Genomic DNA, 8046 nt, shown 5'->3' on the forward strand with positions numbered 1-8046 from the left:
TGTCTGACTTGAAAGAATTAAGTGCCTGGAAGAAAGGAGCCAATCCCCAGGTTGGCAGCTGGCATATGAGCCAAGCCCTGGTAGGTTCTGATATGCTAATAAACTGTAAGGGATCATGATTCGCGGAAGAATGATACTCCGGACTCAAATAGTATGTAAAGGCAAAGAGTGTTTTACTCTACAAAAGTCAAGGATGCTGGGGTCTCCCATTACCAGAACAGAGAGACACCCAAGTGAGCTTGCAGGCCTGATTTAACGCACACTAGGGAATCCCAGAGCAGGTGACCTCTATGCTAATCTGAGGGGTCCATCTCTGTGGACATTCCATCACCAGGGTGTGGGGGCTGGAAACTTGCTGGGGAGGTCTGGAAACTGTTACTGAGGAGGGAGCTGAGGAAGTCTGGAAACTGCTGCTGACCCGCTGTCTTTGCTTCAGCCAGGGGGCTGGGACATCCCAGGACCTGGGCATGAAGGCCGGAGCTTGGGTTTTTTTTTTTTTTTTTTTTCTTTTAGCAATTGACTTGCCCAGGCTTGCCTGGACTAGTTCAGGTTTTTTTGGCTTAGTTTCCTTAACTGCCAATTTGTCATAGAATTAGCCCAGCCTTCTCAAAACCAACCCAAACATACCATTGATATCCTAATGAACCAGCCCTAAGAGGTGAACCCTGATGGCACAAAACTAATACCCACTAGACAATACAAAAACCTGGAGATGGGGGTTGGGGATTTAGCTCAGTGGTAGAGCGCTTGCCTAGCAAGCACAAGGCCCTGGGTTCGGTCCTCAGCTCTGTTAAAAAAACAAAAAACAAAAAACAAAAAAAACAAAAAACCTGGAGCTGTGGATGTGACCTGGGGAATGCTCCTCAGGTGGCCTCTGTGCAGATACCTGTTGGCAAGGGGGCTTTGGGGCTGCCCCTGTGTAACTCTGTAGACTGAGCTCACACGTTAGCCACTGGCTGACACTCTCAAGGGCCGCCTGGGACCTCCAAGGGTACTCCCCCCCCCAGACCCCCATCCCCTCATGGGGATGCCAGCTGAGTTTGGAAGCTGCTGAAAAATTCTAACTGGAGAATTCTCTGGTGGAACATTAGCTGCTTGATGAACCGTTGGCAGCCAAATGAGATAATCTGTTTATGTGAGATTGCTGTAACCTTTAGAATACCATAGTATTGTGAAGAAGGTCTGTGTGACTAAACCGGGCCTATTTCTTTTTTTGGGGGGTGGGGTGGGGGATGTTTCAAGACAGGGTTTCTCTGTGTAGCCCTGGCTGTCCTGGAACTCACTCTGTAGACCAGGCTGGTCTTGAACTCAGAAATCCACTTGCCTCTGCCTCCCAAGAGTGCTGGGATTAAAAAACCAAGCCTATTTCAAAAGCAAATCTGGTGTGTGTTGGGGTTTTGTCTAAGTTCCACCCCACACCTACCTGGCAATAGCCAGGTATGCCCCGCCCCAGAGATCTGGCCCACTATAAGAGGGGCTACTTGCCCCTCCTCTCTCTCTTTGCTCTCCACTCTCCCACACTCTCTCACCTCTCTGCCCCTTGGGCTCCCCCCCACACGTGGTCATGGCCGGCCTCCACTCCACTTCTCTACTCTCTCCTCTCTCTCTCTCTCTCTCTCTCTCTCTCTCTCTGCCACTAACTCCCATCCCCTACTCTGAATAAACTCTATTCTATACCATGCCTGTGTGTGTGTGGTCCGTCAGGGGGCAGAGGTGCCCAGGCAAGGGCCTGCCTGGACACCCCCTCCCCCATGCTGCCGTGCCACACTCCCTTAACCCCCAATCCTCTCCTTTTTAAGCCCCCTTCAGTGTGGACATTCGAATTGTTGAATTGTCTCTCAGCCCACCGGGCATGCTCTCCACGCTGTCTAACTCCTAGTCCCCTGCTCTCACTTGCCCTAGGAGCTACACCGTGCCTCCCTTTTCTTCTGGCCCTCACCCTAGTGAGAAACGTCAGAAATCAGAAAGCCAGGGCCCAGGTTGCTTGCTGGCTGGACTGTTAGGGGTGTGAACCATGAAGGTCTGGGAAGGCGCCTGTGAAGAGAGCCTGAATGATCCTGTCTGACGTCATCAGGGAACCAGGTGTTCCTGCTTGGTTCTTAATCTTGCTAATAAAAGTATTTTAAAAGGCTACTGGTGGGCTGGAAAGATGTTTCAGAGGTTAAGAATGCTTGGTTTAATCTCCAGTGCCCATAGAGTGGCTCACAACCATCTGTAACTCTAGCTCCAGGGGATCCACTACTTTCCTCTGACCTACTTGGGCATTAGACATACACATACAGGCAACACATGTACACATAAAATAAAAACAAATCTTTCTGCTTTCTGCTTTCCCCCTCCTTTTTTTTTTTTTTTTGAGATAAGGTTTCACTATGGAGCCTTGGCTAGACTGGAACTTGCTGCGTAGACTAGGCTGCTTTTGAACTCACAGAGATCCAAAAAACAAACAAACAAAAAACAAAAAAGAAAGAAAGAAAGAAAGAAAGAAAGAAAGAAAGAAAGAAAGAAAGAAAGAAAGAAAGAAGAGAAAGAAAGAAAAACCAGGCAGTGGTGGCGCACTCCTTTAATCCCAGCACTTGGGAGGCAGAGGCAGTAGATTTCTGAGTTCGAGGCCAGCCTGGTCTACAGAGTGAGTTCTAGGACAGCCAGGGATACACAGAGAAACCTTGTCTGTTTTGTTTTGGAAAAACAAAAACAACCAAACAAACAAACTCACAGAGATCTATGTCTCTGCTTCCCAAGGGCTGAGATTAAAGGTGTGTACCACCACACCCTGCTCAAAAATGAATAAACCTCAGGGGCTGTAGAGATGGCTCAGCTGTTAAGAGCACTGACTGCTCTTCCAGAGGTCATGAGTTCAATTCTCAGAAACCACATGGTGGCTCACAACCATCTGTAATGGGATCTGATGCCCTCTTCTGGTGTGTCTGAAGACAGCAACAGCGTACTCACATAAAATACATAAACAAACAAACAAACAAATCTTTAAAACAACAACAACAACAACAACAACAAACCTTTAAAAAGTTAAAAATGAATAAAAACAGTCATGGTGATACATGCCTTTAGTCTCAGCACTTAGAAAGCAGAGCTGGGTGGATCTGTGAACCCCAGGCCAGCTGGTTACATGGTGAGTTTCAGACCAGCTACTGTTATCTGGTGAGATTCTATTTCAATAAATAAAATTTTTACATGCACTCAGAAGAACATGTCAAGACAATTTTTATCAGAATTTGAGAGGAAAGGAAGGCAGACAAGCTATAAGTCTCAGCGGCTGCTGGAGGAGGGAGGGAGAGCCAGTCACAGGGTCTGAGGAAGCAGGTAGCGTCCCCGAAGGAGGCTGCAAGCATTTACAAAGGGAAGACTAGACAGAGATCGATGGAAGCGACATGGAAATCACAGCAGAGAGGCACATCTGGAAGCAGAATCATTCTTTACTGAGGATAACTGAAGTGCCTTGGCTCCCCTGAGGAGTGAGACTGCCTCTGATATATGGGATCCTGGCCTTTTACATGATGGCCAAGGGGCAGCTCTGGGGATGAAGACTGTCTTCAGGCCAGCTCCCTGCAGTCGGGAGGAGGTAGAAGCCAGTGAGTTTGGTGTGTAGGTCACCTTATCAGAGGCTTCCACAGGCATTAGCAGTGAGGTCAGCTTTCCTGCCCAGAGAGTCAGTCCACCTGAGGCTTTTAGGTAATTAACTTTTCCCAGATAATCAGGGAAAGCATTCTTAGGCTTTGGATAGTATTTTAAAAAAAGAAAGAAGGAAAAAGGGAGAAAGGGTTATAATTTCCTAAGTTAGGACTCAGAAAAGTAGGCAGGTTCTATGTGGTGGCACAAGAAGTTTGACTTCTGGGAAGGATGTTGTCTCATGAAGGGATGAGTTCTCCTCGAGCTCCTTGGCGTGGCTGATTCCTCGGTGAGTCAGCTTTTTTTACTGTGGGCTCTTGACCAGGAGGTGACTGACAGCCCATCTGGGTTACCCTGCTCCTCTTCAGTGTGTGCTCATGTGTGCTTGCATGTGTGGTCATGTGTGCTCCTGTGTGCTTTCATGTGTGCTCTTGTGTGCTTGCATGTGTGCTCTTGTGCAGTCTTGTGTGCTTGCATGTGCTTGCATGTGTGCTCACGTGTGTGCACATGTACTCATGTGTGCTCTTGTGTGCTCGTGTGTGCTCTTGTGTGCTCATGTGTGCTCTTGTGTGCTCTTGTGTGCTCATGTGTGCTCATGTGTGCTCTTGTGTGCTCATGTGTGCTCATGTGTGCTCTTGTGTGCTCTTGTGTGCTCATGTGTGCTCATGCGTGCTCATGTGTGCTCTTGTGTGCTCATGTGTGCTCTTGTGTGCTCATGTGTGCTCATGTGTGCTCATGTGTGCTCTTGTGTGCTCATGTGTGCTCATGTATGCTCTTGTATGCTCTTGTGTGCTCATGTGTGCTCATGTGTGCTCATGTGTGCTCTTGTGTGCTCATGTGTGCTCTTGTGTGCTCATGTATGCTCATGTGTGCTCTTGTATGCTCTTGTGTGCTCATGTGTGCTCTTGTGTGCTCATGTGTGCTCATGTGTGCTCTTGTATGCTCTTGTGTGCTCATGTGTGCTCATGCATGCTCTAGTGTGCTCTTGTGTGCTCATGTGTGCTCATGTGGAAGTGAGAGAGTGACTTGCTGAAATCAGCTTTCCCCTTCTACCCTGTGGATTTAAAGGATCAAACCCAGCAACCAATCTCCCAAATACCTTTTTTCTTTTTCTTTTTTTTTTCTTTTTTTCTTTTTTTTTTTGGTTTTTTGGATTTTTTTTTTTGTTTTGTTTTGTTGAGACAGAGTTTCTCTGTGTAGCCCTGGCTGTCCTGGAACTCACTCTGTAGACCAGGCTGGCCTCGAACTCAGAAATCCACTTGCCTCTGCCTCCCAGAATGCTGGGATTACAGGCGTGCGCCACCACCGCCTGGCTCATTTTTCTTTTTGAGACAGGGTGTCTTAGTGTTCTATTGCTGTGAAGAGCCAGCATGACTGAGGCAACTCTTTCTTTTTTTTTTTTAAGATTTATTTATTTATTTTATGTATATGAGTACACTGTAGCTGTACAGATGGTTGTGAGCCATCATGTGGTGGCTGGCAATTGAACTCAGAACCTCTGCTTGCTCCGGCCCAAAGATTTATTTATTATTATATTTGAGTACACTGTAGCTGTCTCCAGACACACCAGAAGAGGGCAACAGATCCCATTACCAATGGTTGTGAGCCACCATGTAGTTGTTGGGATTTGAACTCAGGACCTTCCCAAGAGCAGTCAGTTCTCTTAACCACTGAGTCATCTCTCCAGCCTCAAGTCAACTCTTTTTTTTTTTTTTTTAAAAATCATTTAATTGGAACTGTGCTTACAGTTTCAAAGTGTTAGTCCATGATCGTCATAGCAGGAAGCAGATAAGGCATGGTGCTGGAGCAATAACTGATGGATTGGCAGGCAATGGGCAGAGAGAGACACTGGACTTGGTATGGGCTTATGGGAAACTCACAGCCACGCCCATTGATAGGTCTCTTCCAACAAAGGCCTGTTGGGATTCGTGTGGTCCTGCTATGTAGTCAAGTGCTATATACTATATCCCAAGACCTGGTTGTCTCAAAACCTTGCCTCCCCTCTCCTCAACTTATCTCTGATTGGTTAATAAAGATGGCTATAGCTCAGGCTGGGCAGAAGGGGTGGGGGGAGGGACCAGGAGTAGAGGAAGAAGAAGGAAGTGGGTCTTGGGCTCGTTGGCCAGAGGAACAGCCTGTCGGAGCCAGCGGCCCAGGTGGAACATGACACAGAGGGCTGCTCTCAGCTCAGCTTGTGCTTTCAGCAGTATTATAAATCTCAAGGTTCTGGGTCTTTTACTCGGCAACTAAATGATCTGAAGTGGGGTAGGAGCCCCAAATAAATATTTAAAGGACACAGGGGGTCTGATAACCTCCAGAATAGTGATAACCACAACAAGACCACACCTCTTCACCCAGTTACTATGAATTCAAAAATATGAGCCTATGGGAGACCATTCATATTCCAGCTACCAATTAGCAGACAGAGAAAGAGAGGGAGACTGGTATTGGTTTGGCAAACCTCAAAGCCCACTCCCTGCTGGGTGGTGGTGGCGCACACCTGTAATCCCAGCACTCTGGGAGGCAGAGGCAGGCGGATTTCTGAGTTCCAGGCCAGACTGGTCAACAGAGTGAGTTCCAGGACAGCCAGGGCTACACAGAGAAACCCTGTCCTGAAAAAAACAAATCCAAAAAAAAAACAAAAACAAAAACAAAAACAAAAACCAAAAAACCCCCAAAAAACAAAAAATCAAAGCCCACCCCCAGTGACACACCTCCTCTAACAAGGCCACACTTCCTAATCCTTCCCAGACAGTTCCATTTTCTGGTAACTAAGTATTCAAACTTATGTGCCTATGGGGGCCCTTCTTCAAATCAAGACACAGGGTGTTAGTCAGGGTTTTCTAGAAGAGTGGTACTTATACACTGAGTATCTATCTATCTATGTACTATCTATTTATCATCTGTCTATCATCTATGTATTATCTATATCTATCATCTATTATCTATATCATCTATTTGTCATCTATCTTTTATTATCTATCACCTATTTATCTTCTATGTATCTATCTATGCATCTATGTATCTATATACCTATGTATGTATGTATGTATATATGTATGTATGTATGTATATACGTACATACGTATGTATGTATGTATGTATCTATCTATCTATCTATCTATCTATCTATCTATCTACCTATCTAAAAAGGGAAAATTAGTGATAGGATAAAAATTGTAGGGCTGGGCGGTGGTGGCACATGCCTTTAATCTCAGCACTTGGGAAGCAGAGGCAGGTGAATTTCTGAGTTTAAGGCCAGCCTGGTCTACAGAATGAGTTCCAGGACAGCCAGGGCTACACAGAGAAAAAAAAAAAAAGTAAACAACGGGTGATAGCCCGTGTCAAGATGGACCACTGAGAAATTATGCCATGCCACGATCATTTCTGATGCAAGAGGTTTATTTGGGGGGCTAGAGAGATGGCTCAGTGGTTAAGAGCACTGACTGTTCTTCTGAAGGTCCTGAGTTCAAATCCCAGCAACCACATGGTGGCTCACAACCATCCACAATGAGATCTGATGCCCTCTTCTAGAGTGTCTAAAGACAGCTATAGTGTACTTACATATAATAAATAAATAAATCTTTTTTTTTTTTAAAAAGAGGTTTATTTGGGAAGGGGAGAGTGAAAGGTGTCTCAGAGTTGGGAGAGAGAGAGGCTGACAGGCATGGAGACAGAGAAAAGGAATGGGAAAGAGGGCTCTAGAGACAGATAACAAGAGATGGCAGAGAAAGAAACACAGAAGAAGGCAATGAGAGAGGGACACAAGGACACAGACATCTGGGGTGGCTGGGGGACACAAGGACACAGACATCTGGGGTGGCTGGGGGCCCTTTTATCCGCAGCACATGCCTGGCTCGCCTGGTGGTGGCAGGTGATGAGGTAAGTTGCTGCTGGGCCCGAGAGCAGGCCAGCAGGAATGCCTGGTTACTAATGTAAGGCTCCAGAGATTGCTGAAGGAAGACCCCAGACTCAGAGAGTATTAAGACAGAGTGTTTATTCTGCAGAAACATCCAGTGTGCGTGGGTCAACCATTCTTCAAAATGGTGACCCCAGACAAAGGCAAGCAGGCCTTCTTATAGCAAAACAGGGGAAACTCCCAAAAGGACTAGATAATCTAAATTTCATCGGTGGGTGCTGGGGCTGGGTGTCTCAGGTGGTCAGTGGCCTACATTCCTGTGTCGTGAACGTTTAACCACAGGATGAGATAGGGCTGCCCAGGGCAGATGACCCATTCTGAGATACTTCCTCATTTTTCGGTTACCTCCGGGTTGTTTTTTGGGTGGGGTTTTGGCCTTGTTTATGGTCTGCTCCAGGAGCTGGTGCCTGTGGCCTTCCTTTCAAAATCAGGCCCGGTCCTTAAAAGGAGGCAAATAGGGTTTATGTTGTCCCTTCACTAACAATCGGAATGGCTTACAG

This window comes from Apodemus sylvaticus, chromosome 13 (genome assembly GCF_947179515.1).
Source record: "Apodemus sylvaticus chromosome 13, mApoSyl1.1, whole genome shotgun sequence".
Classification (NCBI taxonomy): Eukaryota; Metazoa; Chordata; class Mammalia; order Rodentia; family Muridae; genus Apodemus; species Apodemus sylvaticus.